The sequence below is a fragment of the Columba livia genome, chromosome 7 (genome assembly GCF_036013475.1).
Source record: "Columba livia isolate bColLiv1 breed racing homer chromosome 7, bColLiv1.pat.W.v2, whole genome shotgun sequence".
Classification (NCBI taxonomy): domain Eukaryota; kingdom Metazoa; phylum Chordata; class Aves; order Columbiformes; family Columbidae; genus Columba; species Columba livia.
In genome coordinates, this window is record NC_088608.1 from 20,338,750 (window position 1) to 20,366,179 (window position 27,430).

General features: G+C 39.9%; 1 protein-coding gene and 1 long non-coding RNA gene across 5 annotated transcripts in view; one reads left to right on the forward strand and one right to left on the reverse strand.

Moving 5' to 3' along the window:
• LOC110360781 (uncharacterized) overlaps positions 1 to 4,708 on the reverse strand; it is a 152,387-nt gene extending 147,679 nt beyond the window's left edge. The window contains exons 1-2 of the long non-coding RNA XR_010473846.1: positions 4,574 to 4,708; positions 2,584 to 2,708 (exon numbers count right to left, since the gene is read on the reverse strand). This is a non-coding gene — a long non-coding RNA (uncharacterized LOC110360781). The remainder of the gene's footprint in view (positions 1 to 2,583; positions 2,709 to 4,573) is intronic.
• Positions 1 to 27,430, forward strand: part of B3GALT1 (beta-1,3-galactosyltransferase 1) — a 196,648-nt gene that overhangs the window by 156,889 nt on the left and 12,329 nt on the right. The window lies entirely within an intron of this gene.

Here is a 27,430-nt window from a genome sequence, read left to right on the forward strand (position 1 = left end):
TGATGCATGAATTAGCAGAAGAAATTATATACAGGGAATTTTAGAAACTGAAGTTGAAGCTTAAGCAGGATGGTTTTGAAAACGTGAAGTACCATTGATAAAGAAGGAAAAGACAGACAAGGTTAAAAAATAATCAGATCATTCTCTGCTTTTTCATAAGCCACAGTGAATAGCACAAGTAGTACCAGCAGTAGAAAAGGGACTATCTATAGGCGTCAACACTCTCCTCTGTGCGTTCAGAGCCAAAATTTTTGTATTTCATTCCCATCTGACACCTTATCTGAATCATTTTCTCAATCTCTTCCCTTGAGTATATTTTCCTAAATTATAACAGGAAAACTTGAAGTAGTGTAAAACTTATAATGAAATCTTAAATCCTTCCTAGAAAGTTTTGTGCTCCTAATTGCAGGAAATGCAATTTCAGCAGGAAAGGAACAGAAGAGAAAGAAATGGAGCTTGGTCTTTGCCAGTTTTCTGGAACCAACAGTACTATGGTGTCTAGAAATTACACTGTGGATATTTTTAGGAGGTGCTCGTTCACTGTAAAATTTTGCAGCAATACTGGAAAACAGCAAACAACAGTGTCAGGAGAGGTCACAGTAACCACATGCTCTCTAATGCAGGTCTGTTTTATGCTATAAATCCAGGGAGTCTGTCAAAACAGAACTCACCAAAAAGGACTATGATCGGTAACTCTCACTTTCATGTTTACTCCTTCTGAACTGGATTTATAAAAAGAAAATTTTTCCACCAGAATAATAGACTTTGGCAGCTTCAGGAAGAATGACATTGCGGTGACACCCGTAACACAGACTGTGAGCAGATGTCATGACAAGATGAGAACAGAGTCTTGCAACAAAGGGAACTGACCGCACACAGAGAGAGCTTATGAGGATGAAGCAAGCATTGCTAAGAACAAAGAACAATGAAACCATAAAATTATATTATTTTCTCATCCAGATTTCTCAACAGCTTCATTCAAAGGCCCTTCTTATAAACAGCGAATTAGGAACATTTTAATTATATCATTGTACAATGAAGGCAGCCATGATAAAAGGAATCACAAGGCCAAACTAAGGTGATGTAGATTGTACTAACTTGTTCATTTTAGATACACCTCTCTTCACACTACCCTGAACCAATGTGGATTTAAGTTCTCTATAATCACATTTAACAAGGTATTGTGTTCAAAGTAATAAAAGCAGTTACTCGGTATGGTTTACTTGGCATACAGGACTTCGGAGTCACATCTGGTTGACTTTGTTGTTGTTGTTGTCTAGGTCAACTTTATGGACCTACACTTAAGTACATATAATGCACATTGTCTACATTGTTTGAAAAACCAGCATATGTTCTTAGTTTTCCCCTCTCTTACACATAGGTGTACCTCATAATATATGCCCCATGTTTCTACCTAGATGGATAGTTGGGCAATCCAACTACCTTCCAACAGCTGTATTTCTTCATGGTCATCCAAAAAGGGGTCTCTAGTCACTACAACTAACAACACATTATCATTATAATTATCCATGGTCATTTATTATTACATGCAGGCAATGGCCATACATGTTCAGATACTGACCTGCATAGCTTAGGCATGATGCTAAAGTGTTATAAATACATTCAGGGGTGTCAACAAGAGGAAATCAGAAAGGTGCATTACCCAATAAAATGAGAAAAATCATAAAACCATAGAAATTTACTCACTTTAAATAAAACAATTTGTTTCCCCAGACTCCTTTTGTAAAATCCCAATCATCCAAATAAATGACCTGTGAAATAAACCTCTCTCTAAATTAGTCCATAACCTTCAAGTCTTTCCCACACCAAATTCTTCTGAGATTTTTACAGGACCACATCTGACTAATAAAGCAACCTTTAAGGTTCACAGGTTTATTCCTCAAGGAACTTATCACAAAGAAACAGTACAATTTCCCCTTTATTTGCCCTAGTTCTAGGAAACCATAGGAAGATCCAAAGCACTGTTAGGCTGTGGAGATCTGGTCACCACTGCAAAATGCAGCAGTCTGATACTGCAAATATCTTTTCAAAAACATGCTTCTTGTACCCTACATTCTTTATACAAATAGACTTTTCTGTTATCTGCCTTTATTCATTGTGTAACTATGTGTAAACTACTGAGTCAGTTTATCCTCAGACTTACCAGAAGTTACAGAATTGCAGTCAGTATCCATAATACCCTATGCCACTAAAGGCCCTGTATATATTGTTCAGTGTGGAGAACAATATGACGTAGAAGAAAAAGCACTACTTCTGTACTGCATTTCTCATATGCCATTTCTTTATAACACCATATATTGTTATTCCAGATTCGTATTTAATTACTCATAATAAATTATTCTGCAATTTACATGGGTAGGAACCACGCTGTGCTAGAATATGTAATATAAACAGCAGTATTTTACTTCTGTACCATAAACATAAGTCACTTGCTAATTGGATTCTCACATTTGGACATCAGCCTTTAATCTCATGCTTCATTGACCAGGAAACAGTGCATTTGTTCTCGGCTTCTTAATTGTGATGTATCTGTCTGATAACAGACTAGTCAGTCAGACTCACCTGATGCTTCATATTTTCCCATATAAAGTGGGGCCAAAGTGTCCTCCTCAGTGTCCTTCAGATAATGTTCATAGGAAATGCAGAACGCCAGTGATCATTGTGTCTCACAACTCCATTGGAAATGCCTAAAATGGATAGAAGAGGTTTGGTTTAAAAACACAGGATAAAAATCCCACAAGCAGCGCCACTTGTAGGTCTACACATAAGTCAGCACAGTTCCGGATCAAAAATGTGCCAGCAGATCATTTTCAAGCTGTTGTCAAGCACCACTGCAAGATCCACTGTAATGTGGACCCTCTCCAAAACAAACAAACAAACAAAACCAAACAAAAAACACCTATATTTCCCGGCCTAGTTTAAAACAGCCTTTTTTTCTTTTAATCTCTAATTTGGTTAAGGATTCCTAATTAAAAAACATAAAACACAAAAAAATAAAAAAAAAACAAACAGCACACAATTAATTCTACTTCTGCAACTGTTACATATATTGTTACTTGTACCATACTGTGAAGTTGGTCAGTTACCACTGACCAAGTGGTAAATTACACAAGAAAATAATACAAAAACATCCTCTCCTAAAGAGATGGAAAGTCACTAGCCAAGGAAGAGACAGCAGTGGAATCACCCTTGTACTCAAAGAATTTATAAACAATCTAAAAAATGCATTCAATACTCTGTCAGATTTGTAATGGTTAAAGTAACTCCTCCTTTTTTCAATTCACAGTTTCTGTATTATGTCTCCAGAACTTTTTCACTTTTAATATTAATTAGGAGATGACTAAATAAATGCTTGGTCTTCAGTATTACTCCAGTATTGCTCTTATTTCTTGAATTCCACAAAAAAGTACCAGCTCTTTATTTTAGATTCTAAATCACCTACTTCATTTTCTCCAGACTTCTCAGCATTTTCATTGTAACATATTCAGGTACTTGAGTTTTGTTGGCACAAACAGAAAACAAATTACAAAATCCTATGTATGAGAATTCATAGAAATAGAATGGTAAAGTCTTACAGAAACCTCTTCTAGAAACACTTGCAAACTTATCCAATGAATAAGGAAATCTCTACTGTTTTACTAATGTGAACAGGCATAAATAAGGAGAATTGCCTATTTTTAAAAAATTCGTGGTCCTTCTTTGCGAGAAAAGCTGAGGACATTTTGGCATGTAAACATGAACATTGTTAAGAAACCACGATCTAATTATTGATACTGCACAAGCAGAAAGACTACATTAATCATATAAATTGTTGATTCTACACACTACAGGCACAACTAGGATTATATATATTGATGAATTTCATATTTAGCCGCTTTTTAGCCAAACTAAAATGTCAGGTTTTAGTATTTATATGTAATCCCATATAATGCTACAGTGACCCCTACTAAAAAGGGGAATTTGCTAGCAGTTAGCACCCCAAAATTACTAAGACGACAGGGAGCAAACTCACTAATACTTTAGCCAATAATATATTGCTAAATGTCAACTTTTACATGGTATCCATCTCACTTTAAAAAGTGACATAGAAGCAAAAGGGGTGTCTCACCTTAGTTACAAAGTCCCTGTAGCAAGGAAGTCTATACATGAATTTGGTTTACTTTTGATCTTAAATGCTCGTTTGTTTCATATATATTAGTCAGCAAGTTCGGAGAAGAAACAGAGACAGCCACAGAGATCCATTTCAAAACACAGGCCACACAACACTAACTTGTCAACAAGCTGAAGGGTTGTCAAAGGCTTTTTGAGGCCTTAAGCAAGCACACACCCACGTCTGCAGGAAGCCCAACATATCGTTGTTACACCTGTGGGGCAACAAGCGGCTTTCTAGACATGCCTAGCCAATATCTCTGCACATCTGGCTGCAGACTCGCTGTGCTGGGGCTGACAAGCTCAGCAGGGGTTGAAAATAGGGAAGGATATTTTCTTGCACGTAAATTCATTAACTGAAAGTGTTGCACCATTTTTTGTGAATAATCTAAGTCTTCTTTACCTTAAAACGGCACTGTGGTCCACCAGCTCACCGGCTCCCCAGCGCTGGCCCCGCACAGCCCCGGCTGCAGCCCAGGGCTCCCCAGCGGCAGCACCGCAATAAAACCAGCGTTTCTGTGCACCCCTGAGCACATGCTGCCAGTCAGAGAGGATTTTTGATACAGGAATGCAATTTGAAAATACAAATCTTCAGACTTCCACTGTAAATACAAGAGAACGACTTCAATGGGGCAAGAAAAACTTTTCATCAGCTGAAGTCCTGCCCTGTAACTCCTACAGGATTTATAGAATTAAATTCCTATTGTCTTTGGGAAGTCTCACTGCCATATAATTCTTTTAAGCCTCTTTTTCACCTTCTTTCAATCACAAAAGTTCCCTCAAACCCAAGCAAATATATTTTGAAACACGGATTAGTTCTCTCATGTTTAATAAGTCTACTTAAATTAGTTTTCAGCTTTGTTATCACTGAATATTTTTAAGTCTTCCAATGAACCGAACATATCTCTATTCTGTTCAAACAAATCGACTTCAATGTTAACATTTTAAGGACTTATTTAGAATATAAACAATACACATGCTGAACACCCAGACTTTGTTCCAAAGAAGCAAAAAGGTGATCCTTTGATATATTCCCTGTTGTATTGCAAATCAGAAACATAGTTCGGTTCCTTCATTGTGTTTTGCATAATATTATCCGTAACACTTTCTCTGTTTACTTTTCATCATTATTACAGCTAGGCCTTACTCAAACATAGAATCAACCAGTCTCGCAGGACACCAGCTTCTCTGGCTAATGATAGGGCTGTATTAATAACTCCAAGGACCCCAAGCCTCCTATTCATTCCTAAACTTGTGTTGCAAATCTGGAAATTATTTCACACCTGAGCAACTTCATAAACCTCTATGATGTGGTTAAACCCAGTGAGATGGAGCTGGCTGCGCTGGTCACGCACCAGCACCTCCCTGCGCGCCCGCCATGGCGCCGCCACCGGCACCCGCCAAGGCCCGCCTTCCTCTGCGCTGGCCAATGGCCAACGCGGATCTCACAGAGAGGCGTTCTGACTGGCGGGCAGACACAAAGCTGCCAGCGGATTGGCTGGCAGGGCCTATCTCCCCCGTGGCGGGAGCAGTTGTCCCTCGGCCCGGCCCTCCCCAATTCACAGCAATGCCATACTGACTCATTTTTGTTGTTGTTCTCCCACTTTTTGACAGCAATGCCCCTCATATTTTACATTTAGTCAGCACAGAATCACAGTATTAAACAATTTCTAGTTAATGCCACATTCTAGTTCTGGTTTTATTTCCAGTTCTGGTAGAGAGATCTTAAATTCTAATCAATCTCCTTTGATGAGATTTTATTTTTAATTCTGGAATATATTCTTACTTGGCCCCATAAACATCTTCCACTTTTTTTCTACATACAGAGTCTACATTTAGGGCTTTAAACACTTGATATCAGCCTATTAAAATGAACAAATCTATAATCTATAATTTAGAGACCATTCTAAAAAATATCCTCCCTGTTCTGGATGGCTAAAACCTACATACAGCTTCACAACTGCTCTCTGTCTCTCAAAAAATTAATTTTCAGGGCTTTGCCACGAGTCTTTGCAGTACTTAAGACAAATGCATTGTATTACTGAATCCAGCCATCAGGAATCTTACTTCAAAATAAATCAAACCAAGAACCATGCTTTCCTGCAGGCCCACTAAAAACCTGGATAGAAAAATAATTAACAGCTTCACAAAAACAAAGCCTAAATTTACATGACTAGAGCAATATATAGAACACTATCAGCATGTTTATAACAATTAAATGAAAAATGCAGATAACAGGAAAGCACAAATAGCCCTACGGTACAAGGACAGTTGACGCCAAGCAGGCAAAATTAACTAATAAATTATTGTGCAACGTTGTCATTTAATATGTAGCTGTCAGCTGCTTCAGTTTCATTTTGTTGAAGGTCTGGAAAGTGAGGTCAAGATCAGTTTCTGCAGCTTAATTCAGAAAAAAACCTGCTGTAACATCACAGACCTTCTGACAAGTGAGCATTTCTGTGGGCCGGGTGGGCCCTGATTTTCTGCCCCTTCTCTTGAACACGATAAAGTCATTTGCTCTAATCTGCTCCAGGTGGCTGTGGTCCTCCCACGAGGTCACAAACGGGGAATATAACTCACCAGACACATAACCACCCCGCTCACCTGCCGCTGTCCTGTGACCAATACAACTTGTTTACAAGCAACTGCAAGAGGCAACTGCATCGATCTCTGTCTGCCAAGAGAATCCTATTGGAGAGTTAAACCTGAGCACTTGTAGGAAAAGATATAAACTTTAGGATGGGGAGGAGAGGGACAGAAAGGGCATACGTGCTATTATGGGCATTGTAACTGATTTTTGTTTTTTCCTAATGTCATCAACAGTGCTCATGCAGCTGAAAGAATGTAAAAGCTTTCCCTGAAAGCTGCAACTTTGACCCATGATTTCCTGCATTTCTAATGTGTAGGAAAATGGGCCTGGTTTTATCATTGTTGCTTCGCGTGTCCTCACAATTCACATTCATTTCAACTAACGATGGCCAACAAATCAGTCCGGGAGCCTGATCTGAGCTGTGAGCCTGCCAGATCCGACTGCTGGGTAGAAGGGTCAGCTAAGAAATCCAGCCAGAGAAGCACAGAATATTTGGCTGCATTGAGCAGGGTTTCACAGGAAAGCTGCTGTTTGCAGGAAATATAACTATAGCAGTCTGGCCTCTCTACCTGCCTGGGAATGAACATGGCCCCCTGGCACACAAACACTGGCCCTCCACAGCTCAAGCTGTTCACGTTTGCCTCTAACTTTAGTTTCAACTCACACCTCTGAGGCTCCTGAGTTGTTTTAGCCATGTTAGATCAGATTTCCCGTCTCTGCTGTGAATGCCATTCCATTTTCATCCAAGCAGGTGTCCCTAAGCTCCTCTTGATCCACACAATTATAGAACTTATTTTTCTTCTGGCCAAGATACTTTCTCCCTTTGATCCATTTAACCAGCCTACATTTGCTCTCCGTAAGGTGAAAAGCAGAGCCATGGCTGGGGGCATTTATTTGCTCTATGACTCTCTGGGAAAAAATCAGTTATCGTTATAAACCCGTGTTTCTTTAGCACGCATTTAGAAAGGCCCACGCAGCTTCTGAGAGTGAAGGAGAAAGCGGTCAGAGCCAAAGGGCACCATGTTCCACTTTTTGTATATACAAAACATGGGGCAATACCACACACCCACCTGCTCGCTGAAAGGTCCCACAGTGTGGGAGGGGTGAGTCAGAGCGTATGATCTGTCCAAGTTTTTTCTATGCATAATATTAACTTCTGCATAAATATGCTGCTGATATTTAAATTAGATATATTTTTCCTACACAGAACTAAACTCGTGAAGAAGAAGAGATAAACATGCCTTTCTATTGAGTATCAACATTTATGCCAGTAACTTCTGGCACACCACCACCAATCCATCTTCATATCTCAGTATGTTTTACCATAAGTTACACCTTAGACCAAATACACTTGAATTTCTGAGATCTGCACAAAATCCTCTTCTCACCACTGGAGGGAACCCTCACTTGCTATACCCACACTCACCCCAGAGCACTCTGTCCCTTGGAGGGGCCAGCTCCAGACCACTGCCAAGCACCACTTCTTAGAGGCTTTCTAAGCCTTCTTCACTTTATCATAAGGATGTTGTCTCCACTGTCCCAAGGCATGTTGCAGCATCTACCTCAGTGAATTAAAACTTCAGCAATAGCCTAAGATCCAGCTCTGACGCAGGACAGGTAGATCTAGTGGATTTAAGAAACTGGTCCCTTCTTTGGAGTGCCTGATAAATCACAACTGCTGATGGTGGTCTGTACTTCTGGGAAAAAAAAAAAAAAAAAAAAAGGTATAAGATACCCTAGAAGCTGGTCTTTGAAATGCACATGTAGGTGCCTTTTCATACTTGGGTAGGGTGTTAGAATCTGAAAATATAATCTTCCATTTTTTTAATGTGCGACATCAGAGAGTACTATTCTGTGAACAGAAGAAGCTGAGACAGGAAAAAGTCAAGTCTTGTGTGCTCATCTAATGCAGATGAACATGCACTGAGACTTGTGTAAATCACAACCCTCTTCATTTTTAGTTTAAATGATGATGATGATGTCACTGTTCTGGTATTTTATTATAAAACATTAACTTCAGCCCATATATGTGTTCAATAAGAAACAATCTTACAAAAATAATTTTACTCCCTTCAGCTATTTTTCTTTTAAAATTCTGTTTGGTTAAAATTAGTTCAACAGTCTTTTATTTCGACCATTAGACAAAAACTGCTTTCTTCTTGTATGAGATGCAGTACCAGATCTCAAGTTCTATAATGAGCTGATGAAGATGCAATGAAGGAACAGGCCCAAAATTTCAACACGAGTAGGTGAAATTTTCTGTAAAATTCCTGAGCACTCAAAGTTTCCTATTTCAGCTCAATGCATAAATTATAACTCAATTTTATTGAGACTTTCACTATGTTCTCAGAAACAATCAGAGCTGTAATTTGCCATTTTAGTCTAAATGGAAGGAGTACATTTTGCTCTCGCTTGACCACATAACCTCATTGACTTCAGTGAAACAAGGCAGCATGAGACCAAGTCTAACTGCAATTACAGTATGTATATAAGAACACTATATTTGCTATTTTTGATACAATAACATTTTGAAGTGAGAGGTCAAGGCTAATCCTATTACATTAGAGTATAAAGATAAAATTGTTTAAAGGAGCAGGAAAAACATATTGCACATAATTGAGTTCTGCTTTAGTGTATTTCATTTGCTAACATTTTCAATTTGGTACTTACTAAACTATCAAGTTAACAAAAAATAATAATACACTACCATAGTGCTGTGTTTTGGGTTAAAAGATGGCTACAGCATGCTATAGTTCTGCTGTTTAATTTAAATCAGGTAATGTAAAAGGAAATTTTGAAACTCCTTCTATAGAAAAAGAACATGTAAAGGCACCCTATATAATAAACCAATAAAGCAGTGTTCCAAAACAAATGTTAGAATACTAAACAATAAGTGAAATTTAGGCTTGCTGCTACTCCAGTGAAAGGATATAACTGCCTCGAGCTCTGCAGGGAATCTTTAGAAGCTGAATTTTCACATCCCCGCACCCATGTTTTGAAGAGCATGCCCCAGCAGCTATTCCACCTCCTCCTCAGCCAGCCCTCAGTCCTGCTCCGAGGCACCGTGCTGCCTTAACAGCGTATCACGGATCGCATCCAGATCAAAGCAATCATGATATAACAGTTTCATAAAATCACAAGTTCCATCTTTACCAAGTCCCCAACTGACAGACGATACCATAACCATATAAGAATATCTGCACAGGCATTTTACATTACTACTTTGCAACATAAAATTAACAGTCTTTCTAAACAATGAAGTGTCTGTCAGGCTTCAGTGATAGGAAATCTCAAAAAAGCCAATGACAGGGAACACTCCTCTCCCATCCCCACACACACATCTATTTAGCTCGTGCTTTCCAACCACGGCACAGGAGATCACAGCCTGGGAGTGAGGAGAAGAGCAGAACAAGTCATTCCACCCACCATGCTTCTGAGTCACGGCGGGGTGAGGACCCCTCTGGGAAGGGAACTATAGGAGGGGCTGAAAGCAAAGGCAATTTCTGCTCTGCGAGAGGACAGTGCAGGGCACAGCGCCAGACCCGACAGCTCCTGCTGCGCCAGCACACACAAGGCAAGTCGTGTAATTGGGGTTCCACAGCTTTGGGGGATTTGTCCTTGCCCATACTACAGCACTGATGCAAATCCACATGGAGATTTAGATCACTTTGTTCTCTTCCCTATGCTTTCCATTAAACCATGTTTGCAGAGGATTAAAAACAGCTGATAAGTAAGGCTCCAATGATAATGTCAAACAAACATTCAAAGTGCTTTAGATAACACATGCAGAATTTAGACCCATTTTCCTCAGACAGAATCAGAGGAATAAGGCAGGTCACAGGGAGGGCAAGTCAACTGGCAAACAACTTCAACTGCTTAGAGCAAAAGAGCATTTTGCTGGCACTCAGCCTTCCCTGCCCATGCTCTGCATTGCAGCCACCTGGTGGTGACGGGTCACCAAGGGCAAACAGAGGGAGTCCAGGTCTGTCAGAAAGACTCTAAATAACAAACTCCACAGTTCCATCAATCTCCAACTTTGCAGGCTTCACCAAGAAACAAGGGCAGTTTTATATCCTGAAAAGCAATGACACTTTCCTACTACCAAGCTAGAAATTAAAAAAAATTATCTACATAGCCACATAGCCTTTCAGTCCTTCAAAACCGCCTGGCCCTGAAGGAGAAGACAAAGATTTTTAAAATATGAAAAGTTACATCTCAAGCTTAGACTTTAAATGATGTTGTATGCTAAAATGCCATTATTTCTTTATCAGAAGGTTTAAAAGAAACAGCTCCCCAGTGGTTTGGGAAGAACACCTGGTGAGGGTTGCTCACTGAATTTTGCTCCAGCAGAGTTCTGATTGGTTTGAGGTGCAATACCAGGTTGCAATTTGATGAAGTTGGACTCCAATTTTGATTCTTGAGAAAAATGAACATTATTCTATCCTTCTTTGACAGAGATAGCAAACATTGCCAGCACAGTTGTTGGAAGAGTGTAGAATATTCCCAAATTCATGACCAGATGGTAAAAGTGATCCAAAGGATTGTAGAAGGAGGAAATGCCTGTAAACTCGCTCACTACAGCTGACTGCAAGTGCATGACAAATTACATTTTCTGATGCTTTTCCAGACGAGCTTTAAAATCCTGAAGTGATTTGATGTAATCTATTATTGGAATAACAACACAAGCATCATTAGAGACGTGTATTTCGCAAAATTGAAAGGTTTAAAAAGCACAGCTACTGCACAGAATTTGTGCTACTTTATTTGGCAATCTGTTTGCAGATTTGTCACTTGCACAGCTGTCCCCAATAGGGTCATTTCTGTAGAAAGTGTAGGGTCGTTTGCACTTGAGGATGATATGAAGTTTGCAATAGCACTCCAAAAGCATTCCACATTATAAAATCACTCAGCAGAGTGATTTTCTTGCTACGTGAGGTGATTGGATAGTCTGCTCTGAAAAGCTCAATTTCACTTCTGTTGAAATGCCTTGGCTTCTTGTATGGAAGATGTGTCATCTGGTCTGTCATTAATGTTCTGGAGAGGGTAGAACTTCTTTTCTCTTTAACAATTATCATAAAGTTCACAAAATTGTTTGTTTCAAACTACCTGAAGTTTGAGATTCTAAACTAGAACTTGATGACAGAAATACCAGTGCTCTGTTTGACATTGACAAGGACATCTGGGAGCTAGGGAATACTAAACAAATGTCCTATTACACCTGTCTTATGTGGAGGTTCATCAAATTAGTAGCTCATAGCAACTAAAAGCAATCAGCTTGACTTTTAGCTGGTGACACATCTCTCCCCTTGGCCCCTGGGCAGCAGCAGAACTTTCAGTGTTATCTTCAGAGCCTGGATGAGCAAGAGTCTAATACAAAGAGAACATTTAAATCAAAACAGAAAAAATGAAATAAAATGCTCTAAATAAGTACTGGAGATATATTTGCATTAAGAAGCACTTTTGGACAATTATTTCTACTATTTATGTCCTGTACTACCTGCCGGCATCTTATCAAATGAGATCCTATTAAATCAACTTGTATCCCTGAACTTAAAAAGCTCACAGACTGATTAAAGAAAAAAGGCAAAGCAAAGCAAATTACATAAAACTATAGGTGGAGAGGAGAATATGCAAGGTAGGAAGGACAATGGGAACTAATTAATGAATTTTCTAAGTCAGACTCAGTTTATATGGAGAGGTAGCACTTTTTGTGAGACAATATTATACAGCAGACAAAAGAACAGACATCGTTTCAGGCATGCAACACCAGCAAGGCCTGAAAAAGAAGCCACAGACTTCAGCCTAAGGGCAGCTTGCAAACAAATCTCCAAGTTGAAATTAATTATGGTAATAATTTATATAATTTCAAAGAAAAAGCACCTTTGGAGAAGGGAACGTTAGCAAAACGCAAGATGATTAGGTCCTGTGGGATAAGCCTGACAGATAACCAATTAATTATTGTCCTTGGAGCACTGCAGGTGTCTTACACGAAAAAAGCAATGTGCCGTAAAAACAATACCTATTGAATACATGATTTATATCCAAGAGTCTTAAGAAATTTCTTTTCCAAGCTCATCTTCCATGCAAGGATGACATTAAAAATGAAGCTGTATTCTCACAACTATACACTTTTGTCTGTTCTCACATATTTGAATTAATTCACTCAGTGCACAGGGGTTGTTTTATTTTGTCTAATGCGTTTTCCCAGGGACATCTGATGCACTAGGTGAAGTTCATTAAATCCTGGAGATCCTGTGTGTAGGGGCCACTCCATGATAGGGAGCATTTATTGTAGCAGCTTTTGCACCTATTTCTTGGCTGATGTCTGCTTTATTTAGTATATTTTAGTCTGCGAGAACTTTCTGATGACAACAGTGGCAACAACAGCAGGTTGTCAGAAGACAGGGAGAGGGATCTCTGGAAGAAATTATTTCACTTTATGATCTACTGCCAGGAGAAATTATAATTTAAATATACTCAGCATCTAGTTAATTCACCTGCTGTTTTATACCATTGTAAAAGTCAAACGAATTACATTCTTGCTAATGGACTTGCTTAAAACAGACTGGATCAAAATACAGATATTTATATACCGCAGTCCACACAGAATACATCTCAGGTTTTATTTTATTGCAGTTTTTCAAGGAAGTACTCCCTCAGATAAAAACATTTATTTCCTTTGATACAGAGATTTCCTCCCCACACCCCTGCCCCATATGTTGTTCTCTTAAAAAAGAATTGATAGATTTTTTGGAACTAAAGAAAACTGGGCAGTAGTTTTGCCACAGTAAAGGAGGAGTGGAATGGAACATACAGCAAAGCATAAGAAGTGTAACAACAAGCCTCCTGGAAATCTCAGCATCTCATTTGAACCCATACTAGTCACAGAAGCAAAGTTCAAGATTATTCCAATGGGAGTTGTGCCTGCATAAGGATAATGAGACTGGAAATGTATCTGAATAAGAAATAGACCAAGTTTTAGATAATTACCTGATAGCAGAGCTTTTAAGAGTAAAATGAGGCATTTTCTTTTGAAGTTTTAAAATAATTCTAAATCTAAAACTGTATCTATCAACTTAAGTAATGTTCTATTTCATCTTGAAGCTGTGTTTTCAAGAAACCAAACAAAAGACACTTTTGATCAGTATTGCCTGATGACTGAACTTGATCTCACATTTTTAAACATAGATCTTTGAAATCTACATTCAAATGTCCAAGTTTTAGTGATATCCCTTTTTGAAAAGTTGAGGAAAAATGATTCCAAGAAACGTAACTTTTCCAAGAGAAATGTAAAATGAGTGATGGGGAAACCTTCATTCTCATGCCAGTGACCTTGATCCTCCTGGAATGCTGCCTGAGCAATAAGTAATGGCAAGGAGCCCATATTAGTAGTCATGCATTTTAAGCAACTGGATATGGCATTAAAAAAATCTGTATTCCTCAATTCAATTTGGAAAAAATAATAATAGCAATTTAAAGTAATTTTATGTATTGCATACAACACGGGAAAAGGATTCTGCATTCATTACTACCCATAAAGAACAGGCTCTTCTGATGGCTTCAGAGGCTGAAGGAGACAATGCTCCCTGGTGGTGTGGCTTTGGGGAGGCTGGAGAATGCTTGAAAAGTTGTGCAAGCACACTGACTAGGTCACAGCAGAACTCAACTTCAGCTATACTGTGTTCATGGTTTTTCAAACCTGGTATGGAAAAGCCTTGTGTGGGAAGCATGTGCAGATATGTCCAAATAATTATCTGGAATTTACACTCTTATATTAGCTTTCAACACGCATTTGCAGTTTTAAGAATTTTGTTCAGAATAGCTTAGCTAAAATATAAGACTCCAGTAGGTTTAGTATTTAGCATAGTTACTACTGAAAATAAAGAAGCAAAACAAAACAGCTTTTATAGGCTGTTTTTTTCCTGATTATTTTTTCAAGCCAATGGAAACAACTGTTAATTCAGAGCTCAGACAAACTGGGCCCCCCAACTCTGCTACAGAAATTTGAAAGGGCAACTTGTATAAAAGACAAGGGCAAGAACCCTGGCTGTGTGACCGACAGTATGATCGGGGCTTCTGCTTTACGTAACATGTGCCAGCATCGTCAGTGTTAGATCACGGATGCGGGTGGTTTTCTAGCAGACAAACGGTATCATCATGAGCATGTACATTAGGCAACTGCTGGGTACGTTTCTTTTGATAACTTCAGCAGCATCTTTGTCTCAAATCTTAATTTGAAAATCTGGACCTGTAATTTGTCAAAGGGGCGTTTAGGCTTCCTTTAAAACCATTACACTTTTAATGATAACCTGCTGGCACTAAAGAAGCATTTCCACTGAATGTTTTATTCAACAAGACTTAGGAGATAGTTTTGTCAGATGTGTTTCCTGTGATCCTTTATTACACTACATCTTTTGATACTTGAGTGGAAAAGCTAGAAATAAGGATGAAGGTCAGTGAAACAGGAGAAATATAAATCTCTGTTGTCACTATTCCTGTTTTCATATTGTCCATCAAAACCACAATTTGAAAATGTCAGACAACACAAGTTTCATTTTTATTTTAATAACTTAACTGTATGATATTATAATAATGACTATGCAGCAGATTTATCATGAAGAACAGGGATTCTAGTCTGACAATTCTAGATTACTGTTCTTTATACAGGGAATTCAGCGTGAATTATGCAGCTTACACCATCTGGTATTTTCAAGGGAACCTCCGTATACATTAGAAGAAAAAAGCAAATATTTAAAGGTTTGGATCTCAGATGAGCATCTTAGTTTCTGAGACTGCAATAGAGAGCTGTAAATCTTAAGTAAATGGGCATCCTTTCTCCAGTTACTCAGTGCTTATATCTCTAGTCATGATAAGAAATTAAAAATAAGATAAATCTAGTAAGGTATTTCAAAGCTTTTAAGATGCTTAATTTTAAAAATCAAAACAACATTTTCACATCTAAATATGTTGAAATCTAAATTAGTGTGACTTTTGAGGTTCCATTCATATCAGAATTCTGAGCATTAATTTTCCCACCACTTCAAGCGATATCCTCAATAAAGAAGATGCAGATCTTTATCTAAAGCCTGAAAATATTCAAGTTGCACCAATCAACAACTATTGCAACCATCTAATGAGCTGTGACATTGGCCTGTACGTGTTTACTCTTAGGTGTGTCGCAGCATCTCCACTATTGACACCATCCACCTTAAAGAGTTATTTCCTCAGAAACAGATTATTTCTCTACCCTCTGCAGACTCGATGTAGCAGCTGACACATCAGAGCTGCGTGTTCAGTGGCTGCTGCAGCTTAGTTTTCATTTAGGAGAATCTGTGAGTGACTTTATCTTGACTACTTGTGGGTCACTTCTGTGCTGCTTGTAAAGCATAACAGATGACAGAACACAAAACAGAGTGAATTTGTATGCGAGATCATGAGAAATCCATCACTGGGATTTTTAAAACTTTGTTTGGCTTGTAGTCTGCTTGCTATTTATATAGTTGTTTTTCTAATGCAGAGTAGAGACTCTAAAAGCCTTACCTTGAAAAAAATAGTGTTTCTATTAAAATGCTTGAGAGCATGAAAGTCTCGATCTGAGCACAGCCCAGTTCCTTACTACCATTTGTTAAGTTGAGCTCCTACCATAGTGCCAGCAAAAGAAGAATGCAGCATCTTGCTCCTAAAAAAGGTGTTACAGAAGTGATAAGTAGACATGCTGGGCATGAATGAGGCTTAGGGCGCTGACAGGACAGATGCGATAATAAGAATTTTGAAAGCAGCAACAGGAATTACTGCACAATCAATTGAGTTGAAAATCGCTAGTGCTCTTTGAGTTAGCCACCACTTCTCTCAGTATTTACTAGATACGATAGAGTATACAGGGAATAGAAAATTCCCATCATATGTTAAAACAGGAAAAGTTAAGTTTATGTGCTGCATCTTCTTTAAAACCAAGAGCTGCCACTGCTAAATCCAGTCTGTCAACATTGAACAATTAATCAGTCAAACAGCGTAACCTTTATCAGAGAAATAAAGCATTGCATGTTGTGAGATACAAACAGGCATACATTGCCCAGGCACAGGAGACAGCCAGGCATCAGCGGGACTTTCAAATGGCATCAGTAAATGAGCCTTTCCTCAGAAGGCATGCTGGATTTCTCAGGTTTGCAGTCCATGGCCGTGCAGTTGCTGCTGATCTGACGTTGCTATATGGCCTGGTAGAAAGCTGCAGATGTACAGCAGTTAACCATCCTACCATGAGGCAACACAGCAGTCAATAGTAAAGAGACCTGTTTCTTAGGACCGTATCTAACGTACCGGTCTAGGTTCCAGTCAAAATATAAAAAAAAAAAAAAAAAAAAAAAAAAAAAAAAGGAAAAAAAATCATAACAGGCTGGGAAACATATGGGAAACATACTAGAAACACACTGTGGAGTCATTTCGGAAGTATTTAATACTATTTTGGGTGCCCTTCAAGAACACGCTAAGCAACAAAAAGCTGGCAAACATCACAAGACCCGTCCCACTAGAGAAGAAATGGAGATGACAGCAATCACAGTAGCACAAGAAGCAGCTTGAAACTCGTTTATAGATTTAAATGTCAAAACTGTAACTGGAAACTGTATCGGTATGTGCATGGGATCTTGGAGCAGAGAGAAGTACAAGTGGCAGAAAGGAAGAATCCCTCCTCAAGTAACCTCTGGCAACACTGCTTCTGTACATGTTATTTACACTGGGAGGCCCAGGTGGACTGCAATAAACCTCACAAAAGCAACAGGACAGACAGCCACAGTCTGGCCAAAACCCCTTTCATTAGCCACTGAGAAAGCACCACGCTCCAAGCTGCCAGCAAGTTCTGGGTCCTTCTAGCAGACTTCAGCAATAGACACCTGGGCTGGGTTTGCTCCCCGAAAGTTTTTTCTTACGCACTGAGATACAAACAACTGCATTGTTCAGGCAAACCCTCAGGCAAAGTCCTTCCGATGACATTCAATACAAGATGGCATCTGTTCAGGGCAAGAAAATCCCAGATGACATTATCAGGAACCAGCTGTAAAGAATTCCTCCCACATGCGATGCCTATAATTAAATGCCCCATGTAGGCAGAATGCAGAGCACCAAAATGAGCCGTATGCTCAGTTTTAGGTGGCTAAGAGTACTTCTGCAATCACCTTGTTCTTGATCATCAAGTCATTAAATTGTTTGACATCCAGTGGACATCAAGAAAACGTTTCCATCAAGCAGGAGAGGAGAGGGTATATTATTAGGCTGCATACAATCACAATTAATATAAACATCCCATGAGCACCTCTTCTACCACTCATTGCCCTTGAAAGTTTGAGATTGTTCCAAGCCATTAAAAAACACTGAGAAGTTTAACTTATATGTATGTGTGCTCTACCACTTGAGGGACACAGAACTGGAAAATTTTATTTCACGATGCACACCAAAATATAATGCTATCTGCATTCACATTAATGCTACCCTGAGCCTGTGCAAGTAAAATAATGATTGACTTTTGAAATCTTAGCACAATTATCGTGCTACAACTGCTTCCATCATTATTTAAATAGTTCATCCACCATTCCTCTTTAGATGAGATCAAACACATGGCCATTCATGGGGAGCTTTAAAGATACCAATCCAGAACGGTTTTACATGACCAGTTTGCAAGGACAATTTACAGTAAGAGCGAGCAGGGAGGGAAGAATTGTGATGACACATCTGAAACAAACAGTGCCAGGTATGGTGTTCTCTGGTATCTTCAGTCTAATGAGACAGACACATTCTGTGAAGCAGAAGCAAGCTGCAGTGGTCTGTTACACAGCAGGTAACAATAAAAGGTATAGCTTATTCTGGAATAAGACTCATTCAAGTCCAATTAGAAAAGTGATAGTCTTGGGGATAATGATAGAAAGAAGCTGTTTTCTGTAAATGCTTTGTTTCATCAAGTTTGCAAAAGCATCTGATTACACAGCAGCAGATTTAAGATATAAAATTAAGCAATTCTTGTCTTCTCCAGAGTAATTGCAATGAAAATTCTTTCATCTAGATGAGTTGAGCTCTAAATGACTGTTAGACTAACACTGGACATGCAATCACTCTGAATTCTTCACTAATAATAATACCTGCAAATTACTTCAGCTCTGCCCTTTACTATCACAATTTAAGTGAAAGTACCTAGCATTTAAAGGCAATTCTAGGATGGACTGGATCAAAAATTGTACTGATAGATAGTTAAAAATATAGTTGACGAGGTTTTAACTTCTGCTAGCTGAAAATATTGAAAAAATGTGGTACATCTTTAGTTTGCCAACAGCTGCCATATCCAGTACAAGCTTTCCAGGGACTCTCCTGGATTTTTGGTAGGAAATGAGAGCACCAGGCTCCCCGGCTGCAACACAGACCTGCTGGGATGCTGCCCCAGAGCCGAGAGGAGCGGCACAGGGCCGCGGCTGCTCTGGAGCAAACCTCCGCACAGGCTGCGCCCAGCAGGGCCCCGGCCTGGCCGCGATTCCTGCCTCTGGAACCTCCTGGGTCACTGGCTCCATCTCCTCCAGACTGAGGATTGGGTGGGTGAGTGAGAACGCCATGTGTAAAGCAGCGTTTTAGCACTGAAAAAAAATCCTTTAGTGTGGTGGTGTAGCGCCAAGATTCACCACCGCTTTCAGAAAGGAGTCATCCTGCTTTGCAACTTACCAGATGGGAGGAGATAGTGAGCGCTGCAAACACCACCAAGACAGTGCCAAGCATTCACAGCACCCATTGGGTTCAACTGAGTGAACCCTGCGAATTTTGTATAAACCTTGCAACAAAGGGACAGTAGCTGTGCTTATCATGGTATTTTTCCTAGGTAGAAAGAAACGACTGAAACAACACACTACAGCAGGCTGTTAGTCTTGTGGTCCTAACAAAGCTGTATTGAAACAAAAAGTCACAGTCCTTAAAAAAAAATTATTTCATTCCCTGGCATTTTCTCTCAAATGTCAATAGTAGAGCTATAACAAAATGAGTTTAATAGGCTATGTGGGCACTCAAGATCAACTGTCAAATGGAGAAGAAAGGCAGAACTGAAATGCCCTGCTATATCCTTTTTCTGCACGTATCAGGTAGTTACAGCTAAAAAACATCTAAAAAATACTGCAAAAGCAACTTCACTTCTCTCAGCAGCTTTTCAGAGACTTCAAGGAGATTCACCAACAGAGATGATTTAATTGTTTCGGTAGCTATTTTTCAGACTGGTTTCTTATGAAGACTGTAAAATGCATAACCCATCCTACAGAAGGTAGCCTGTTCTCTCTGAAGGGCAGTTTTTAAGCAGCGTACGCCTATGGGCACTGTTATTTGATAGGGGCCTAATTTATGGATACCATTCGAGGCTACAGATGTCAGCTGTATAAAGACAACTCTCTGCAGTCTCTCCCTCCAGAACTTGAGATGCTGGAGCATGCAGAAATTTAAGACCCAGTTTGGTGTCTCTAGAGGTGTATACAGAGAGAGGCAGATGCCTTAGAATACATAATCTTTGTGCTGCAGTCTCTGGCTCTGTGATACAAAGCAGACTTCTTGGTCTTCCATTTCATTTTATCTACAGGGGCGGCTGACAAATGACCCACCTCCCAGTTCAATATATCTACTTTCAGAAACTTGCAGTTTTGTTCTTGTCACTGCTGGTTTCATCATTCCTCAAATTAAAAATGATATGACTAAAGTTTTAGCTTCTTGACCAAGGCAACCGAGAAACCATTTTTTAATATATGATACCATCTGATGGCTTTTCTTCCATATGTGCCAGAGACAGCTATAGTTCACAGGTTGTTTCCAGTCAGACAGGATAATAATCTGGTATTGCTTAATGCAGAAAATCCTTTTTGTGGTCTAAATACAGAGATAGGACACTGAAAGAATGTTTGTAGATTTTGTCTGTTGTCATATCACTAAGATGCTGAAAATCTCATCTACGCTCCTTCCAGACAGCCTAAATTAGCAAGCCTACTTACTTGGCTTGTCAGATCACTCTTAAAAACACTTCTTGTTTTCTGGAGGATTTTGCCAGTTTTTTAAAGCTGATGGCAAACGAATTTACTTACATGCGTTTTTCATACTTGCTGTCATTCTGAAGTATTTAAAATATATTATATAATACTGAATATCCTTCTCTCTTCTGCTACATGGCAGAGACTATTTATAGTAGTGTATTAAAAAGTCAGTGTATCACCATATTAAAATTGCTTTTATTATCATAAGTTCCAGTGCGCTAATTTTAAGTCACCAGCACTATGGCTTTCTTGGATTGCTGTGGGATTGAATGAACACAGTCCCTATAACGAAAAGTGTTTATAACAGATAAAGAACTTAAAGCTGGAAGATTACAGAGATGATTGAATTCCCCCAACTGTTTCTGTCTAAAGCTCTCTGTACTGGAAGTTTTCTATATTACTATGACTAAATTCTGTGTACATGCCACTCTCATGGGGTGACGTTTTTCCTGGATGTGTGTAATCAGTCTCAAACACCCAAGAGCCAGCAGGTAGATCATTCTGCTATTATGTCAGTTAGTGAAGGTGCAATTCATATCAGGTTTATTTTGGAGATAAACATCAACAGGAAGAAGACCCAGATATCAATTCAGTGAAAAACTATGCCACCTTTAGTTGGAAAAGTCTCCTATCTCTATTTATTATTATAACTTCACTTAGATGCAAGAAGTTATTTTTTAAAGTCTCCTGGGAAATCCCAAAATCAAAATGTGTTTCAAAAGACAATACATGACTTAGTCACAACCACGGGAGTAAATTTGTAAAGCCAAATAATTTCCTTTTAGTTTAGATGTATTAGAAAAAAAAAATCACAGGCAAACCCAAAGCATTATTATTTTTCGCTGACCTGAGGGATTTAGCAACTTAGGTTTGAGGCAGAGAAGTAAACAAGGATGAGCTGCATATTGGCTCTTACCATCCTAACAATGAACACTTTAACCAACATTTGGACTGAAAACATAATAAATTTCATCACTCTCAAAACATTTGGATGAAACTTGTTGATAGGTTTGGCCTGATGACAGAGGTTTGACCCTTCATGCAAGAAGGGCAGGAGCCTGATCAGCAAGTGATTGATATGCTGCCTTCAAAACTGCAGCTTGGGATTGAATTTTGCCACAATATTATACAACTCTTGGCAAGAAACGAGCAGTCTATCCCTCATTACACCAGCTGGAGAAGAAAAAAAAACAGCAAAAAAGCTCTGACACACACCCTCTGTTTTGGCAAAGGCACGTGTGGGAGAACAGCCTACCTGAGCCAAGAGCTGTCTTCGGCTTCTGCAAAGAACCTGCCAGATTCAGAGGCTTGTGACAGCGCCTCGCTATGTTTTCATTTTACGTCAAAATCAGAAAATCACATCAATCTTTCAAACAGCAGCACATTCTGAAACACTACACTATTCATGCCCTTTAAAGCTGCTATATGCATGAGCAAGTTTTCTGTTAAAATCCAATTAAGTTTCCAGTTCAAGTTTAAACTGATCTGAGGAGAGTCAAGGAATAGAAAGAATCATTAGGTATTGTGAAAACAAATGAAAAAAAAAAAATGAAAAGAGGGAGAATTATCTTTTAAATTCTCAAGAAGTGCTTGAATTGATTTCCAAAACATTCCTGTCTTCACCAAAATTTAAACCTAAATATTTAATAGGCAAACAAAGGCTTTTTGGTTTATTACTTGTTTGCAATTGCTGCAAGAGGATGAAAGGAGCTGTTTGCTTGGTCTTATTCTTGCATAAGGAAATCTTGGGGCTACCGCTACAGTTCTCGGGGGCACCGGGAAAGCCCTGGGCTCTGATGATCACTTAAGGCAGGAGTGTGGCCATGAAAACTGCTCTGGTCTTTTTTGCCACATCCTCTCACTTTAAAGGCTGATGAAGCCCCTTAGTTGTGCTGATCCAGGCTTTTGTCTGACTATGAGACAAATTTGATTGGGGAGCTGATCTGACTAAAAATAACCATAAAGTACTAATGAAAGCATGGATATTTTTGTGGCAATGCCAGCTTACACACACATACTCTGGCTCTGATTTCCCAGGTGCAGACGCAAAGAAATGTTTTCCATCTTGATGTCACTTGGTATTTCTCAGCTCCTGAAGCACCTGTCTCCAAAGGCAAGGCACAAACAGCCGAGGAGGGGCCAGGCGACCCCCTTCCTCCTCCTCTCGCCCCGTGGCCCACAGGCGGGACTGTCAGCCCCTCAGCCACCAAGCGGCTCCGGACGGCTGGGACTGCGAGGGGTGGAGAGGGAGGGAAGATGATCAGGAACAAGGGATAGGAAAAGTAGAAAGATAATTTGACATAAATCATCTCAAAAACTTGCTATTTGGAGCTTAATTGATCCAGCCAGTAGATGGGGGAGGAATTGAAAAATGGAGCTCTTTTACCCAGTTTGTGCATATTTTTCACAGAATGAATTAATGCCTCACTGAAAAGGTGATTTGCAGTTGGCATTTCAGGCAGCCTTACTGCCTGGCTCTGGAATTATTCCCATTGTTGTTCACACAAAGGGAAAATAAACTCAACCACTTGGCTTCTTTTTCCCTGAAATACATGTCTAAGATCACAGCTTAGAAAGGAAACTAAATGGCAGATGGCAGCATCTTTGCAGAGTAAGTGCACTCTGAGCTACACAGACTGGCAAATTAATTTCTTCAAAGAAAAAGACAGCGGAAGAGAGAGCTTTTCTTTGAATAAGAAAGAATAATAACACATTGAAGTTCTCTTTAAAACTATTGGGGCAGCTCTTAGTTATGTTGTTACCACGCAGCCAAAAGAAACAATCAAGAAATTACTTACATCCCTTTGCTTTGGGGCATTACTCTTCATGGCATCAGTAGCGAGAAAGGCTTTTAGAGAATAATTTGAAATGTAGATTGCTCGCCTTCCCCTCGCCTGGAAGCGCACAGCAAAGGGAGCCCTGACCTGCACAGCCCAGGCAGGACCTGCCCGTCCCCCTCTGCAGGGGCAGGGTTCAGCCTCACACCCCTGCCCCGCTCCGAAGGAGAGCGCTAGGAAATCAAATATTTTGTCCCAAGCAGCAGGACCAAGCATTACTTGAGGTTGATGCTTGCATCAACCCTCATGTTTCCCCACCTTTTTCTATATGAGGAGAGTGAGTCAGAGCACAACCTCCTCCCGCACTAGACAAGAAGTGCCAGCACAGACACTGGCTGTGCAACCTGTCAGACACCCAGGTCAAGCCCCCAGTCACAGGGCAGAGCTGTGTGCGTCCCTCCATGGCCTGTGTGATCCCACAACAGCTGGCCTAACAGCTCTTTTACTGCATTTCATATCATTTTTGCTTTGTGTTGCCTTGGATATCAGAATAGCTGGGAAACAAATGGAACCACAGATTGCAGACTGCTTTAAAATCTCTTTGGTTCAAGAGATCTCTCAGATCACAATAATGCTGAAAGGAGACTGCTGAAAGCGAGAGAAGGGGTTTGGACATTGATGGAGACGTGCACAGTGCTTGAACACGCTCAGGAGAATCCCTGTTGTTTCCAGCCATCCTATGAGCCAAAAACCTTCCTCCAGAGAAGGTCTGAGTTCATGTTAGTTATACAGAAATCTCTTCTGATTCTACTTAAAACCCCCAAAGTTTGGAAAATTATCAAAAGGAGGGTTTGATCTTATGTTGCTTCTATGAGAAAAAGGAGTCTCCCAGAAGAATGTCTCTTTGTGAAACTACTCTATTTAATTCTTACAACCCTGAGGTACGTATCAAGATTTGGACCCTTAACTTGCTTGGCAGATTTTATTGCCTTACTACCTGCCTCCTTGGGGTATACAGCTGCTCAGAGAGCTTGTGTTTATAAAGCTCTTGAAAGTGCACAGATGGAGAGCTAAGAGAAGCAATCTATATTTTTACACTGTATCTTCATGTACCCTCTTTCTCCTTAAGGCTTGGCCTTGAATACACGGATAACTAAGGTATGATATGATTCCCCTTGGGCACAGTGACAGAACATATTTACTGTCTATTGCTTCTCAAAGTTTATTTCTACCAGTAGTACATTAAATTCCTATCCAAGCAGAAGCCAACACATCCCAAAGAAAAGTGAGTGACAGAGAATTTTGTCTGTTGCGCAGCATGAGAATGAAGGCAGCCGGCCATCCCCGGCATCAGCGATGCTCATGGCACAACACACAAAGCAGAGCAACAGAAAGCACCGAGTGGCACCGCGTACACGTTACTGTGCAATCTTCTCTGGAGTGGCACTGCAATCGCCTGCTTTCCCCATGCCACACTAGAGTCTCAGTAAAAGCCAAGCTGGGAGGAGGAAGACGACTGCTTTCCCTGCTTTTCAACTCTGAATGTGCCGACGCCATCCTTGACATAATACTACATAGCCTACGTTTTGATAAATCCTTTAACATAGACAATGACATTTACACCTCCATCAGCCCACTAGGGACCACACAATTACAGGTGGAGAAGCCAACTGGAGAGTCTCCAATTATTCTGAGAAGTTGCAATTGCAATGGTTACGCTTCCCTAGTCACACCAGGAAAAAGAGAAAGCAAGATGTACTTGCAGCATAATGAGCCCACAGAAATGGGCCCTGTTATGTTTAGGGAAAGAAAGACAAACGCACATGCACGCACGTTTGGAAGACGTTTGCTTAGCAGTTTTCCCAGTTACCAGCCACTACAAATACCCCTAATTAGAAAGACTCACAGAAAAAAGGTGTAAGAAATCAGAGTTAGTATTCCTGATGAGTCACACAGCTCTTCAGGATTTGAAATTTATGCTCCCTAGTGACAACTTTAAAAGTACGCATGAAGGACATCTGTAATGACATAAGTGATAAAAGTGAGTCGAAACAGGAATTCGGATTTACTCGTTACCAAAATGCAGTTCTTTCTGCGGGTTTGTTAGATACGTGAGATTATCAGCCATATTCTGCCCCACTGGAAGATGATTTATTAACTGAGAAATTCTCACAAACTGTTCATCAATAACAGTTTGCAAGAAAACTTCCTCCATTTTTTCCTACAAGTCTCATAGGGCTCAAGTTAAACTCTGATATGAGCACTAATGGAAAAGCTGTTAACTGGCTGCTTTCTCCAGAAACACTGAGGTTTCTTTCACTGAGACTAACAGACAATGTTCACAATTTTCATAAAGGGAATAAAGTGAAAAAATAAAGAAACATTCTTTTGGGGAACAGGGTGGACTAAGTAGGAATAGCTGATAACCCAGAATGGATTTACAGATTATAATAGCTAAGGAGGCAGCAATCATTTATGGTCCCAAACAGTATTTTTCAAACTCATGTCTCAGCTGAGGACACAATTTGCTGCACTTTTGAAACATCTTAGAAGAATGAGGAAAAATTCACTCCTGTGAATTCACAAGGATATGTATTTACCAATTTACTACAGCATGCGCTCCTTTATTTCATTCATAAAAAACCCTCAAGTCACTATGAGCCCATTTTTAAATCCTTGCCACACAAGATATGGCCTCTTGTGTTGAGTGTATGTTCTATGAATGCGTAAGTGTAACGTTGTGCAATGGTCCTTTCAACCACAAGCTTCTAGAAAACTAAATGCTGACAAATGTCTGTGAAATGCTCCATCTGTGCTAGTTGAAAGAGCCTGACACTACCTTGCTCTCAAATGTTAATAGCTTTGCAAAAAACACCCTCTTCTGCAGCTGAATTTTTTCTTGTTCCATCTCCAGTAAAAGTAGGTTTTCATTCATGTTCGAGCAAAACCCCATCTACCCTTCAGTTATGAAAAAGTGAAAAGAAACACGTTTCCAGTCCTCATTGTAAAAATTACATATAGTTAGTGGCCAGAAGTGCTGGCCCTCGGCTGGACTCTGCTGTGCTGAGGTTGGTGTGTCTGTGGGCAGGTGCACCAGCTGCTGGACACACCAGCTGCTGGACACACCAGCTGCTGGACACACCAGCTGCTGGACACACCAGCTGCTGGACACACCAGCTGCTGAGCGCGAAAGCACCACTCCATGTATTTCAGGCAAATGGCGCAGCCAATAAAACGTCAATGCAGCTTCTGTCAGTGGACAGAGGAGGCAAATCCCACTTTTCCCCTTTTCAGGAGGGGAGAGGGCAGAGGCAGCTGCAGGAGCCACCACCCCGCTCTGTCACAGCTGCAGGGACTTCTCTCTGCCAGATGCAAGGCAATGCCATCAGAAAACAATGCCCAGAAAGGTTCCCACAAACTGGAGAATCTCAGTCCTGACTAACCAGCTACCAAAGTAAAAAAGTGTACATCTAGGAAATGTTTTTCACATATTTGAGAATAAATCATCTGGCTGAAGTATGGGGCATATTCTGCAGGATGAAGACAGAAGTCATTTGTTTGGTTGGGGTTTTTTTATGTTACAGGTCTCTGAGAGACAGGTGCAATTTTGAAAGCAACAGTTTGCATTAAATCTATCACAACTACTTCACAAAGGGAATTAGAAACTTGATGCTTGGCTTATAAATAGCTCACGGTGACAAACGCTTCACAACATAGTTTCACATTAATTACTGTAATGCAAACATAGAAAAAAATGAACTGCAACCCGTTCCTGGATGGATAGCAAGGCTCTGGGACCTCATCAACATAGGGAATATTTCCAGAGAAAAGAAAAAAAATGCCCACGTAGCCAC